We start from the raw sequence: 15,516 nt of genomic DNA, 5'->3' as shown, positions 1-15,516 counted from the left end.
CGAGCGCGCGCATCAATCACTTAAGCTTTTGCTTAAAAAACAAAAGGGGGGAGGCGGGGACATGTGTGTGTTTTCCCTAGGAACGCGCCAGCCCCCCTTTGGATTCCCGAACGACTTGCTCGTCCCCAGAATGAAGAAGCAGAACAAAGAGGAGAGAAATCTTCCCTTCCGTTTGAAGAAGTTGTCGCTCGGGGAGGAGGACCCCGAGCTCCTAGTCGGCCACCATCTCTATCCTCTGCTTCAGATGCCTCCTGAGGCACAGGGCCCGCCTCCTTGCCCGAATAGAGGCCGCATGCGACCCCCCTCGCGGGCCACGCGAGAGTCGCCGCCTGTCACTTGGGGGCAGATCAAGCGCCTCACCGGAGAGGCGCAAGCCGCCGTGGCCCATGCCGGGCTTCCCAGCTGTCCCAGCACGCTGTTATTGGCCATGGTGGCTGTCCTCACTGCTCAGCACTGCATGCGCAGATTCAGCGGATGTCCAAGGCCCACCTGGACCTGAGTGCTGCAGACACAGCTCAGGACATTCTGAACAGCCTGCGGGACGCTTGGGGGAACGATGACTGGTGGACTCGAGTGGTTGGAGGGGCGGCAATAGTTGGGTTGTTTATTTGCTTCCTTTTTTGTTTTCCAGCCCTCCTCCGATACTCCTGCAAACAGTGGCAAGCCCTGCAGCTCCAACAGTTCAGATACCATCTAGAGGAGATGCGGGCGCCACAAGCCCCCCTTGGCAAAGCCGGGGGGCCAGGACCAGCTGGCAAAGCCGCTGCCCGTGGTGACCTTTCAGCTTAGAAAACAAAAAGGGGGAGATGTGGGCGCCACTAGCCCCCTTGGCAAAGCCAGGGGGTCAGGCCGGCATAGCTACTGCTCGTGGAGACGTGACCGTAAGCCCCCCTTGGCAAAGCCGGGGGGCCGGGGTCAGCTGGCAAGGCCGCTGCCCGTGGCACAGTTCCTCTCCACCTTGCTTGGCTCCCCTGCCTGGAACCTGCTGTGGCTAGACAATAGGTCTCCCAAGAAAGCTAGAGAGCCTGTTTCCCTGTAGAAGGGTAGGTCATGCACCGGTGCTTGATAAACAGAGAAGTTTTGATAGCACCCTGTGTTCCCCTGTTGTTCCGTGGAGTAGCTTTGCAGAAAGGACAAAGAAACTGGCTTGGGTGCAGCCCCCTCCTCCTTATTCCCCATAATTGTAATAAAAGCCTTGAATAAACGGAGTTCGGGGCTCAGCGGGATGCTGAGACCTCTCCAACCTGACTCCCTGCGTCCTTAACTCATTTCTGCCCCCTCCCCTCTCCTGACGAGGCTGGTCCGCGGCACTGGACAGAGCCTGGACATCATCAATTAGTTGTTTAGAGAGCTTTGTGTATGAATGGACTGCGACTCCTAATCCTGCAGTCCCTGTGGCAACTGCTCCAGAGACGCCTAATCCAACTAATAAGGGTATGAATGTTAATGCTCTTTTTTGTCGCCCCGTAATATGGTCTAAGCTGGGAATGGGGACAGGCTCGTCTCTGGGGAGAACACCTATATCTGGTAGTAAGGTAGCCAAGACACATAGCCCGGTCCAGTTAGCGGGCAAGGCTGAAAAGGCCAGGTTGTTTCCACAAACAAATATTTGTCCATGACTTGGGCAAAGGGGGTTACTATAATTGGTTATGCTTCTACAACTAGTAAATTCTATAAAGCTGACGAGAATGTCGAAGCTATTATTTTGAGCTATGCCTTGTAAGCACGGGGAGGGTGGGAATATTGTAGGTTGGACTCTAAAAGGTAAACTAGGGTTACATTGTAGCTGGCTACGGCCATTTTGTTTTTTTCTAAGGTTTTTAAACTGAGCCGCTTATAGGAGTGGGAGTATGAGGGTTCGGAGGCAGAAGCCTCTTCCTCATCAGAGCTAGAGCCGTTAGAATCTCGTTCATCCTCACTACTTGGGAGAGGGTGTTGGGAGCTGTCGGTCTCGCGGGCTCGGCTACTTGAGGGCACGTCAGCTTGGCTGTTTGAGGGCGCATTGGCCTGACTTTGGCTTCTGGTGACGGGGAAAGCGAGTAATTCAGTGGAGGTGGATACGGTCAAATCAGTGAATTCTTTAGCCACGGCCTTGATTTCTCGAATGAGAATTAAGGCTTCTTGAATGGAGGTTTTTTGGAGAAGGGGTTTTGGTGGATTGTTGGTGGCTCGGGGTTGTTTAGAATGGGGGCCAGAATACGGGTGGCCGCAGGCGGTAGGTTCGAGGGTGCATAGGGGGATGGCCGAAAAGCGGGGAGATCTTTAAGTAAGGGAGCAGAAGAGAGGGGAGGCCAGTCAGGGTTATTGTAATGAGCGGCCTCTTCTTCCAGTTCGGCCTCTTCTGCTGGGTCTAATTGGTCGACATGGTTATTTGAGGAATTACGGGAAGGGTCAGGGGGTTTTTTAATCTCTTCCTCTACATTAATGGAAATTGAGGGGGCCCTCGAAGGGGGCCGAGATTGATTTTTTGAAATTTCTTGTCCCTCTTTACAGAGGCTCTGGACATCCGGAGAATGCCCATGAGTGACTAAGATTTCTTTAATAAGATTAAAATAACTGAAGGTGGTGATAGGGACGGTCTGGGGGCCAAAGACTCGATAATAGTCGTTAAGGCAATCTCCGACCCGGTTCCAACACCGCGGGTCAATCGTCCCCTCTTGGGGGAACCAGGGGCACGTTTTGAATATAAAGTCAAAAAATAAAACTAAATCCTTTTTCTTAACTCGAGTTCCTCGCACCTTGAGAGTTTGCTTTAATTGCCTTATAAAAATATCATTTTGTGAACATGCTTGTCCCATGATTGGGCCTTATCTGGCCGAGTTTGCCAAGAGGGGAGGGGCTCCTGGATCTGTCTCGCCTTCGAGTAGTTGCGGCGATCCGCGAGGGGAAATCACTGGCGGGGACGGCGCTTTGTTCCAGCGGCTATCGGGCCTCACGTTGGGCGCCACTTGCCCGCGGAGCAGTCAACTGCAGCTCAACCACCTACCTAGAACAAATGGGTTGGGGGGTCAAGAGGCTCGAAGAATGGCAGCAAGACAAAAGATTCTGATCAAGCTGCAAACTTTATTTTTCCGAACTGGGTATATATATAGGGGAGGAGGGAGAGATTAGGTTGCTTGCTATTGGCTAGCTCGAGACTAAGAAGGGCCCGCTTATTGGTTACTTGGGTGCAACTGGTACTTGTGGACACCTCATGTGCCTGTAGCCGATTGGCTTGTGGAGCGCACAGGTTCCTGTAATCAACGCAATGTTTTTAGCTAGAAGCCAGGTGTAAGGTTCCCAACAACCTGTATTATTTTAAACATTTTATTTATTATTTTTAGAGAGGGTGAGGGAGGAAAAAAAGAGAGGGAGAGAAACAATGAATCTGTGATTGCCTCTCACATGCCCCCTACTGGGAACCTGGCCCTCAACCCAGGCATGTGCCCTGACTGGGAATTGAACCAGAGACCCCTTTGATTTACAGGTAGGTGCTCAACCAGTGAGCCATGACACCCAGGAAGACATCTATATTATAAAAAAGAAAACTTGAATAGTCTCTTGTAATGAGAAGATATTCATAGAAGTGGTAAAAAAAAAATACCAGAGAAGATGTTCAATGGCTACATCACAGCACAATACCCCTTCACAGACACTACAAAGGCTATAATGAGAAAGCAAAACTGAGAAATGTTTATGATCACAAACTAATATTGGAACAATTGACCATTTCTTTTGAAAATATAAAATATTGCAGACCTTGTATAAAATGGTTTGACATTTCCTCAAAAAAATTATCCTACTGTGTTCAAATCTACTTTGAAATACAATCTGAGAAATTGAGGACAGATGTTATAACAAACTTGTACATGATTATATATAACAGCACTGTGAATAAGAATTGAAAGGTAGAAAGTATTCAAATGTCCATCCACAAGTAAACGAATACACAAAATTTGGTTATTCTGTCACTGAAAAGGGACTGGACCCAAGGGGTCCAGTTTGCCCTGGAAAGGTCTCACGTGTGTAGGTTCTTGACCTCCTGCAGCAAAATTTCACAACACAAATCTAGAGAATTTTGAGAGTTTGTATATTAAATCTAAGGACAGTGAAACAAAGGAAGGGCTTCAGAGAGAAGAGGCACAATCACAGCAACAAGAGTGAGCACAGGAGGAGCTGCTTCTTGAGAAACAGAAATTTAGATGCAAAGAAGGTCTTTGGAGACAGGATCAGGGGGTGAGTCCGGGACAAGCTGCTGCTGCCCACAGCTCCCTGCCTGCAAGTCCCAGGGACCTTTGGAGATAATGAGAAACAGTGAAGATATGCAGCAAAGAAGAGAAGGGAAGGTGCACGTGAACTCAATGAACAGCTCACACTGGGTCCTTTTTTAAGGGTTTTACCTGTTTTCTAATGTTGAGGACTTTAGAGGAGGTCTTAGAAGAGTCATCTCCACAGAATACTCTGCTTCCCAGGACCAGGAGTGTCATTCATGTGCTGATGCAACAAAACAAGCACACAGAGTGATCAGGGTCCTGCTCTGGTGACTTTCTCCTTCAGAAAAGTCACCAGAAAAGGGCTGGGACTGAGGTGGGTCTTCCCCTGTGTGATCTGGAATGTGTGAACCATTTGCTCTCAAATGTCCTTTGTCAGGGAAGATAAGGGCCTCAGATTTATTACCTGGCTGTAAATTGCTAGGCCTTATTTAGCTATCAAACTTACTTTTTCCATTCCACTTGCCAAGGAATTTTCCTATTTTTTTTTTTACAAACCTACCTCAACTCCATACACTTGTGGATTCATATTGGCATTGAATTTGTCAAAATGGTCATCTCTTGACAAACACCAGAGCCAAACTCAGGATCCTGGACACAGACCTTTGACTCCAAAACCTGCACCCTGGAGTGGACCCAAACCAAAACCAGGACTGCAGGCCCAAAGCCCCAAACCCAAAGCCTTGTGCCGTCACCCAAGCCAGACCATGAGGTCCGAAGACCAAACACCAGATGCCAGGGACTGATATTGGACCCTTAATACCAGATGCCATTCACCAAAACCAAAAGCTTCATCTGCACATGGACCTCCATGCAAACCCAGGACACAAAGCCACATCCTAAGAGGTACAAGACTGTAGACCCACAACCGAATACACTTTGACTCTGAAGCACAGACCCTGGACACAGGATGCGGATCTCTAACCAGGACACCAAGGCCAGATTTTGGATTTGGAGCCCTTTGCCAGGCCCCTGTGGCCAGAGGCCGGAGGTAGGAGCTGAACCAGTTCCTCCCATTTTACACAACCCCGTGATTCAATGAGATAAAACCCTTGTCTCTCCCAATGCAAACTTCAAAATTTACCAAACCCAGCAGAAATAGGCCAAAAGACAGAGTCAAGAAAAAGGATGCTGACCTTGGAAGGCAGATGTCCATGGTCTCTCAGTTGCAACAGGTTCAGGAGTTAGCACTGTCTCACCATTCATTCCACACTGCCAGCTTTTCAAACCTGTGGGGAATTATTTTCCACAAACCTTGTCGACTCTAACACCTGTGCGATAATAATTAAAATAGCACAATATAAGATATAATCTTGTATCATAAGATCAATACAAGATATTCAACATTGAATACATGCATGAGTACAAATGAATACCGGACAATGAGGTGTTATCACGCATACAGGACCTTTGGGAGTCTGGGGAAACAGGGCCTTATAGAGGTAAGATGGGTGATAGAGACAGGAAACTTATGAAAAGTGCAACCTTCATGGAATGTTACTTTTTGGCAGACAATCCTACGAACTATAGGATGCAAGCTAAGCTAATAAACTTTTCCGAATTTCATTAACGTAATCATTCAGTTGAAAATGGATTGCTTTGCTAAAATTGTTAAATCTTGTGGCAACAGCAGCGGACACAGCCTGGGAGAGCGACCAGCTGCCAGGAGGGCCTTGCATCGCCCACAGGGGGTCAAAGGTCTGAGCATCTCTGTCCAGTGCAGTGTGGACTGTCCTCCTCTGCCTGTAGCCATCGGAGTGCAGCAGAGCCCATGAGTACAAGGCAAGGGACCGTGAAGCCACAACCAGCAGGCGAGCCACGGCCACATAGGTGGGACAATAAGATTTGTCATCTCTAGTGACACATGACATGGCAGCAGAAAGCCACACTTGGGACATTTTTTCAAAGGGACCATCCTGTGCTAGGGCAAGTTTTAACAAATTTCAAAGGACTGAAATTATATACAGTATGTCTCTTTCTGTCATTACTGTCAACATAGAAATTAGAAACAAAAGTTAACTAGTTAGTCCTGATATATAAAACTTACTAAATACACATCTTAATAACATTGCAATCAACATTCATTGATATTCTACTACAGTCAACCACTACCCCCCACCTGCCACTAACATGTTATTCCCAAAAGGTCCACGAGATGGCAGCAGAGATGCACACTTGGAACGCTACCATTTCCTTAGCCAAAGGGTTCATTAGATTTTTAGGTAAAGACACAATGAAAGTGACGTGTTTCGTTTTCACCAATAATTTTATTGAACAAGGTATTCACTGGTTCGTCCCACTGCTTTCTGTAGTCTTTCAGGCACTTTCATAATTCCATCTTCCCAAAAGTTTTTATCTTTTGGGGAAGACAATAAAAAGCCAGTGTCAACAAGCATCGCAGCATTGAAAGTATGTACGTTTCTCTAAGTGCTATTATTGCACTGAAGCTAGAATTCATTACGACTGGGTGACTGGAAAGGCCTTATATTTGGTAGTTATGTAATACACTTCCAAATAACCACAAAAATACAACAATTTGATTTACAAAATAAACAGAATGGGGATAAAGATACCACATACTAAAACTTATGAAAAACATCTTCGCCCTTAAATGCACAGTCTCAAAAATAGAAGCTGAAAATTTACAACTTTTGTGCCCATACTTCTAACCTAAAATAGTAAGTGAAATCCAGAGAAAGTAGATAGAAACATTCACGTCGACTTATCTGCAAGTGTATATACGTAAAATGATGGCTATTCTTTTCAACTCTTAGGTAAACTTTTGAATAACTGTTTTCTCATTGTTGAAGTAAGCAGCAACAAAGTAAGTTAAAAATGCTTTTCACCCACACTTGTAACTTTTTAAAAAATGACTACATTTAGCTATAAAGCAGGTTTCAACAAATGTCTCACAAGCTATGTTTATTGCTCTTTTTGCCATTAATCTGAAAACCAGTCAGAAAGTAACTACAAAGTCCCTATATTTAGATGTTTTAAATACACTTCTAAATACCTTCCCAAAGTAAATCACAGTCAGAGTGGAAAATAATTTACACAGAAAAATAATAAAAATACTGCATGCCAGACCAACATCTTTCTGGTTTCAAAAATGATAAAAGCTTCAAACTGTTTCTAAACCAAAGGTGAGTTTTGCCCCAAGGGGACTTCAGGCAACGTACTGAGTCATTTTAGATTGTCCTGAGGGGAAAGGAAGTGAGGGTGATTGGCAGCAAATAGAGGTATTGGATGCTAATAAGCACCTACAATGCAGAGGACAATCCCCCAGGAGAATGAATTCTCTGGCCCAAAACGTCCACGGTGCTGAGAATAAAAACCCCTGCTCTGTATCATGAAGACTCCATTAGAATACAAACAGCACGTCCCTTTGCATCCTACCTCTGAAAGGCTGCCTTTCTTTCAGATCTAAGAACAGGAAGCGTGGAGGCTAAAACTTAAAGAACAAAAAATGCCAGCCGTCTTGCCAACATTGGGGAGAAGTGTCCTGGGCAATAGGTCAGGCGGCAAAGGAAGATCTGTCCACTTAGCAGACCAGATCACACTGTGACTACACAGAGTAGTCATCTGAGGATCCTGCTTCTTTCCATTGCTCACACATCACTTTCATAACTGACTCATAATGTCACTTAGAACAAAGAATCTTCCTCTGTTACATTCCACATTGGACCATCTCAAGTTTTCCTCCTTGAAAATGTGGACATTTGCTACCTTCTGTGTTCCTCAGATGACCTACCTGGGGCACATTTCCTGTCACAAAATACTTCTCATTTCTGGAACACCGTGCTTCCAGGCCCTAAACTCACTTAAAATGCTAAGAAGGATGTTACTATCTTATTTAGTCATTAATATATTCATGACTAACAAAGACTATTTTTCTAGCTCCTCACATTACCTCACAACTTCCTGTTTTCATTCAAGCTTTAACTATTTCTAGGTCACCTACAGCCACAACCATGTAATGATCATTATTGCATGAGAGCATGTTTACCTTCATAACTCATTAGAATCAACAGAAAAGTATCACAATAGAATTTAGTGCCGTAATGGGAAAATAACATGCAGAAATAAATATGTAGAAATGCTAAGTTAAATTTGTAATTTTTAAAAAGACTCAGTAGAAACAAAACAGGTAAAAAAACTGGAAATAAACTTAACAACAATGTACAGCATCTATATGAACAAAATTGGAAACTGCTATGCAATAACAGAAACTTTAACAAATGAAAAATGTCATCTTCTTGTGAGGTTAAAAAGTAGCTATCTCTGTATATCTATTTACCAAAGTTCTCTATAATTGAAATATAATCTACATATATAAAGAACAGTGGTCTCACAGGAAGTAGTCAGCTAAATTGGACCTGAGATATGTACCCCAGAAAGTCTGGCCCCCCTTTCCTGCTCCCCACAGGGTGGCTGTATCTGCCCCCCACAGCCCCATCACCTCAGAGCCCCCACGCAACTCACCTCCTGCCCTTGAACTGCATTGCTTGCATCACGTTAGAATGTGAGCATCACCTCGTGACCACGGAGACCTGGAGCCGGCAGCGCCTAACCTCCAGCCCGCATACTGGTTCATCTCTCCACCAGAACTGCCTCCCCCCTCACTCCTTCACGCATAAATATGCCTCCCTCCCACCCCCACCCACATCTGCGGCCTGGCCACCTCTCACCTCCAGCCCACTCCAGCCTCTGACTTTAGATTCCGCCGCCATCTGTAAGTTTGATATTTAGTGGCCCATTTTTAAAAAACCAGCCAGGACTCAGGTATACTTGTGGACATGCAGTGTAATGAAGAAATACATTAATAGCATACACTTTATAAAATAAAATAATACTCTGAAACGTTCAGAGACTAAAAGGACCAGACACAAATTGGGAGAAAATAGGAATGACCTAAAACATAGGGTAAAAAAAACATTGAAAGTTAAAAAATGGGAAAAGACACACAGGATGGTACAAAAGCAGCTTTACAGTTGCTCACATTAACAATAATGTCATAATTATTAAATAATAACACAACAGTAAACTTTGTTTCTCGTACTAACAACTCTAAACCTACTTTTGTCCCACCCTGTCTTACGCAAACATAAACCACATGAAAATTACATACTAACATGCAGTGGACTTCACAGTAACAAGCATGACTAGAGATGATGAGCACTTTATTTCAATGAGTTTAATTTACTAGGAAGATCCAAATTTATAAACAATGTCATAAACTTAAATTGTATAGAACAGAGACAAATAAAAAGGTATAGTCATAATAGATTTAACAAACCTTTCTCATGAGAAATACAGCATTCCACTTTCAGAAACAAGAGAATACCTCAAAAAATTCAGTAAGAATATGAGAAACACCATGAGCAGCAAATTGGATTCAACATTCACAGGTAACCAACCATACACAGCTTTTTCCTGCGGGCCTGCCGTAAGATGTTATTCCCAAAAATGACTGCGAGGTGGAAGCAGAGATGCACACTTGGAACATTTTTTATATTGACCATATCGTAATGAAGTTTCAAAAAATATTCAAAGGATTGAAATTACATGAAGTTGCTGGCTCTCATTGTAGATAATCTAGAAATCAGTCGTAAAGGTCACCAGAAAATTCTTGCATTTGGAAGTTATGAAATGCACTTCTAAGTAATCCTCCAAATAAATCACAATTGGAGTTTAAAAATAATTTGAATAGAATATTATTAAAATACTTTAAAAACCTATGGGAAAATGTAGGCATTAATCTGCACATTAGGGGAAAACAGTTGAAAATTCACATGTTTTGCATCCATACTACGAACCCAGAAAAATAAATTAAATCTTGGAAACTAGAAGAATGGAAATAGGCAAGGAGAGATGTCTGGAAGGGAATATATTTAAAACAATAGCAGCTATTACCTGTTTGGGTAGGATTTTGAACTCATTTTTATTTCTCTGTATAATTCGAGTAAGCTGCCACCAACAAAAACCACCCTCACTTTGGGTAATGAAACAGTACAAGAGGAAAACGTGGCATAATTTAAGAAGGGCGATAACCTAGACCGCTGCGGAAACAACACCACAGGCCTTTTCTCTGATCTCCCAGGCTGACTTCAAAGGGGCCCCTTCTCCAAAGTGCACTTCTCTGTGTGCAAATGCAGCCCAGCAGAGAGGAAATGACAAGACCAGACCTGAATGAGCAGAGCACTGCTGGGCAGCTCAGCCTGAGGGGGAACTTGCCCTGGGGCTGCCTCATTTGGGGAGGGGCCCTCACAGCCAAGACGCTTCACAACTAAGCAGCAGCACCACTGGGCTGACCCACACAGGGGCTGCTTCATGATTCACCTGGACCAACACTGAGCTTCCTAACAGCCATGCTGCACTCACACCCATGAGTACCAAAACAGAGCTATTTGCACTAAATACAGTTTCCTTCTCCCCCACACCCAACTCTGGAACTCCTGCTGGCTTTGACTTGGAGCCAATGACCATCAGTTCACAGACACCAGATGCCACAGACAGACTCAGAACCAGACACAGGCCCTAGACTCCAGAACCTGGGCCCCAGAGCAGACCCAGAACCAAAAGCTGAACCCCAGGCCCAGGCCCCAATCCCAAAACTGTCCCCACGACCCAGGCCAGACCATTGACCCTGAATGCCAGACCCCAGACACCAGGGACTGATGGCAAATGCTGGACACCAGATTCCACACATCAGAGCTAAGACCCAGAGCTGCACCTGGACCCCACACACCCTCCCAGGACATGAAGCTGCACCCGAAGAGACTCCAGATCCCAGACACACAGGCACAGATTCAACCCCAGACCACAGACCCAGGAGACAGAACCCAGATCTGGAACCAGGACCCCACATCCAGACCTCAGAGCTGAAGCTGGACAATGGACCCCACTTGCCAGATACAAGAGCAGAACCAAGTCCTCACAATGTAAACAGAGCCAGGAGGCAATAAAGAACGTTCCTGACTCTCTAAGTCTAAGCAGCCAGCCTCAGAAATAGCTTTTCATATCCACGTAAGTGTACAAGGGAAGAAAACAGCTCCCGGCACTACTAAATGACACCAAGCCCTGCAGGAACACACCAAAAACACCGACAGAACCAAAAATAATAATAATGCTTATTCTTGCCGGGAGATGTCCAAGATCTCTCAGAGGCTGCACTTTCCAGAAGTTAGTGTCCCGGCCATGAATGTCACACGGCTGGCTCAGAAAACTTGTGGGGGAACAAAAAATTATTCTTGTTGTACTGATATGGGAAACTTTGAAGAACCTCTGTTTAACCTTTATTTGCCCAGGCCCCAGGCGCCCTAGGGAGAATGGTGGGGCCGTCTGGGATAAGTAAACAACAGTGCATTAGCTAGGACTGAGATTAACACACTGCTGTTAAAAACTGACCTTCGAGTTTGGCCTTTGTCCTCTGCTTCTGCCCCATAGCTAGAACTGACTTCCGCATTCCGCTTCTGTATCCCACTTTGCTACAAAGACAAGAAGACCCTGTAAACTATAAAAACCCCAAGAATCCTTTGTTTGGGGCTCAGAATTTGGAGATTGACTCTTATGGGCCCATGCACATTAATAAAACCTTGTACTCCAGAAACCCTCAGTGTCTGGTGGCTTCATTTTCCTGCAACAGTACCTTCTAGTTCTAACAGCTGGAATAACAATCAAATTCACAAAATCTGATTAATGGGAGGAATTCAGAGTCTACTACATGGGCAAGGGGAATTCATATTAAAGTGAATACCAAACATAATGAGGTAATATTGAGTATATGGAGTATTTTGGAAAATGGAAGAACAGAGTCTGAGATTTCAAAGGTCAAGTGGGAGACATGCAGGTAATTTAGGGAAAAAGCAGCATATCTGCCAGGCTAATTTCTGTTGGGCAACTCCCACAACTTTAAGACACAAGGAGTACAGTAAGACAGTCAACAGGCTCTTGCTAGGAGTCTTACTGTCTGAAGCTGAGGTGATTGTGCTGAAGCTCACTTCCTAAACCAAACTGTGGCAACTAAATCTCTTAGGAAGAACTGAGATGACACTCTTAAGTAATTTCTCAGTCTTCCCTTTCTGAACAGCCAGTTTAACATCAATGTGCCAAGTGCAAAATGCTGGCCCTCTCATGACCGCCCCTGATACTTTACACAGAAGTTGTATATCCACCAGCTACATTAGTGAAACATTGTTCCATATTTCACTGACATAATCGCTCAGTTTTGGAATCAGTTACTGTACTTAAATTGTTAAATCTCACTTAAGTAAATGGTGACATGCATGTACTCCCCAAATTCACCCCATATTAAATACCTGACTGCTTGCTTATGTGGTGGGGAAACAACCTTTTCTGGAACCTCCAGAACCTTTGGGCTGCTCTAATAATCCAACAGGTATGACACAGATTAGCAAGTGAAAATGGCCAACTGTCAGACATACACAGCCAGGACAACCTCACTCAGAGGACAGAGTCAGAAATCCCACACAGACAAGAGCATAAATGAGGCGGTGATGATGTGAGGTGCTGTGGTCCTTTTCTATGATAAAGATCTATCCTTAGATCTGTGGGAACATATTTGAGATGTAATAAAAGATGTTGAACAACTGAAGGAGAAAAATGTTGGGCCCCCTACATTACATCCTCCACCAAAATCAATTCTTTAATTGATTTCAATAGCCACTCAGAACTAACATAAAACACTGAGAGCCATCTAAAACATACCAAGAGATCTAAAGTGAAAGAATGGGGAAAATAATCTATATGAACATGAACCAAATGAAAACTATATAACATACAGTAGACTTGAAGGGAAAAAATGAACCACTACTACAAATAAAGACGAGTACTTCTTATCAGTAAGTTCAATGTACCAGTTAGTTCCAAATTTTTATTCAGTTAATAACATAAACTCAAAATTATATAGAATAAAGCTGCAAATTAAAAATCATAATAGGAGAATTAACCAACCTCTATCATTCAGGTTCTGTTTCAGAACCAACAGAGCCCACAAAAAATAGTAAAAATATTTTTAAAATAACATGAAAAGCAAATGGCATTCAGTGTGCGTAAGTACTTCACTGCACCCCAAAACTGCAAAGTACAGATGCTGTCCAAGCTCCCTGGGAATTTTTTTAAAAACCGGCCATATTGTGATATAAAGCAAGTTCCAGCAAACTTTAAAGAACTGAAATTTATATATATATATTATATTTATATTTATATACACACATATGTGTATATAAACATGTATATATTTTTTGCTCTCACTGACATTAATCAAGAAATCAGTAACAACACATACCTAGAAGTACTTATATTTACAAATTATGAAATACACTTCTAAATAACCACCCAAAATAAATCACAGTTGGAGTTAGAAAATAATTTGCATGGAATGATAGTAAAAACACTTCTTACCCAGTACAGATCACTCAGGTTCCAAACATGATCACAGCTTCAAGCTCAGTGGTTTTCCACCTAAGATTGACTTTTCCCCCAAGGGGACATTTGGCACATTGTATGGAGACCTTTCAGATTGTCCTTGGGGTGGGGTTAAGGTGGGAGTTACTGGAACGCACTGAACAGAGGGAAGGATTACTAATAAGCACCTACAATGTGGAGAAAAATTCCCAAGAAGAAAATATTACCCATAGCAATGAGAAACCCTACTCTCTATAAAGCAGGCTGAAGAGTCCATTAGAATACAAACGGCATGTGACTTTGCACCCTAGATCTGAAATCACACCTCTCTCTAGATAGGCAACCTGGAGTCTGAGAGCTAAAGAACAACAACAAAAAATAAGTGAAATTAGTCATCTTGCAACGAGTGGGGAGGAATGTCCTTGGCTAAGACACCCATAAAAACTCAGAAGCCAAGGAAGATCTGACGCCTTAAGAAACTGCACCACACTGTGACAAACCATAGCACTGAAGGTCACTGTCCCTTTTCACTGCCCATAAATCACTCTTCAATTGTTTTTAAAATTACTTAGAATCTACAATCTTACTCTTTTACATTCCAGAAGTCACCATCTAACATTCTCTACTTTGAAAATATGGACCTTTGCAGAATTCCGCCAAGATGGAGGCGTAGGTGGAAGCACTGCACCTTCTCACACAACCAAGTTTAAAAACAACAAAGTTTTAGCAACAAAAACAGAGCCAAACCACAGAAAATTGAACTACACAGAAGTCTGACAACCACGAACCCTTCAGCCAAACTGATAAGAGGGGCAGAGCCAGCAGCAGAGCAGGTTGGGCAGGAAAGATCCACCAGACCAACCCGGGCGCACAACCCAGGCACACAGGCGGCCGTGGGCGAATCCCAGGTGTGGAGTAGCGGGCGGACCCACTGAGGGCTGACCACAGTCATACATTCAAGCGCAGATAAACCGGTGAAGGAGCAAAGTGGTGAGACAGACCGTGCAGGCCCCGGTGGCGGGAACCAGCAGAGGGGACTGCCATCGTCCCTCTCTGACCCCACCCCAACATACAGCATCACAAACCAGTGACCTGGGTGGCCCTGCCCTGGTGAACACCTCCTCGTACGTAACAGGCACGAACAGATCAAAACCTGGCTAAAGAACAACTCAGAGCCCCAGAGCCCATGAATCTAAGTGATGAAGAAATAGCCAAACTTTCAGATGCACAGTTCAAAACACTGGTGATCAGGATCCTCACAGAACTGGTTGATTTTAGTCACAAATTAGAGGAACATATGAAGGCTAAACTAATTGAAATGAATGGTAATGCACAGAAAACCAATAGTAATGGAAAGGAAACTGGGACTCAAATCAATGGAGTGGACCAGAAGGAAGGAAAAAATTACAAACAGAAAAGAATGAAGAAACAAGAATTCAAAAAAAAGGAGGAGAGGCTTAGGAACCTCCAGGACATCTTTAAACATTCCAACATTTGAATTATAGGGGTACCAGAAGGGGAAGAGGAACAGCCACCAGTGGAAACCTTATTTGAACAAATAATAAAGGAGAACTTCCCCAATCTGGCAAAGGAAATAGACTTCCAGGAAATCCAGGAAGCTCAGAGAGTCCCAAAGAAGTTGGACCCAAGAAGGAACACACCAAGGCACATCATCATTACATCAGCCAAGATTAAAATGAAGGAGAGAATCCTAGAAGCAGCAAGATCTAAGGGGACTGTCACCTACAAAGGAGTTCCCATCAGACTGTCAGCCAATTTCTCAAAAGAGACCTTACAGGCAAGAAGGGGCTGGAAAGAGGTATTCCAAGTCATGAAATCC

The 15,516-nt window shown here is 44.0% G+C and overlaps 1 long non-coding RNA gene across 2 annotated transcripts; it reads right to left on the bottom strand.

Moving 5' to 3' along the window:
• Positions 1-2,434: 2,434 nt before the first annotated feature.
• Positions 2,435-8,838, bottom strand: LOC119060989 (uncharacterized). Of its 2 annotated transcripts, none has more exons than XR_008392815.1 (4): positions 8,733-8,838; positions 5,387-5,521; positions 4,380-4,473; positions 2,435-2,986 (listed from the first exon to the last, which is right to left on the bottom strand). It is a non-coding gene; the product is annotated as an uncharacterized LOC119060989 (long non-coding RNA). The 2 variants fall into 2 exon arrangements; XR_008392816.1 differs by having other exon boundaries at positions 2,435-2,982.
• Between the last annotated feature and the right edge of the window lie 6,678 nt (positions 8,839-15,516).

Source organism: Artibeus jamaicensis, unplaced genomic scaffold, assembly GCF_021234435.1.
Source record: "Artibeus jamaicensis isolate MK-2021 breed Jamaican fruit bat unplaced genomic scaffold, CSHL_Jam_final contig_76, whole genome shotgun sequence".
NCBI classification, from domain to species: Eukaryota; Metazoa; Chordata; class Mammalia; order Chiroptera; family Phyllostomidae; genus Artibeus; species Artibeus jamaicensis.
The sequence above is the reverse complement of the archived record's forward strand: the minus strand, read 5'-3'. Positions and strand labels throughout refer to the sequence as shown.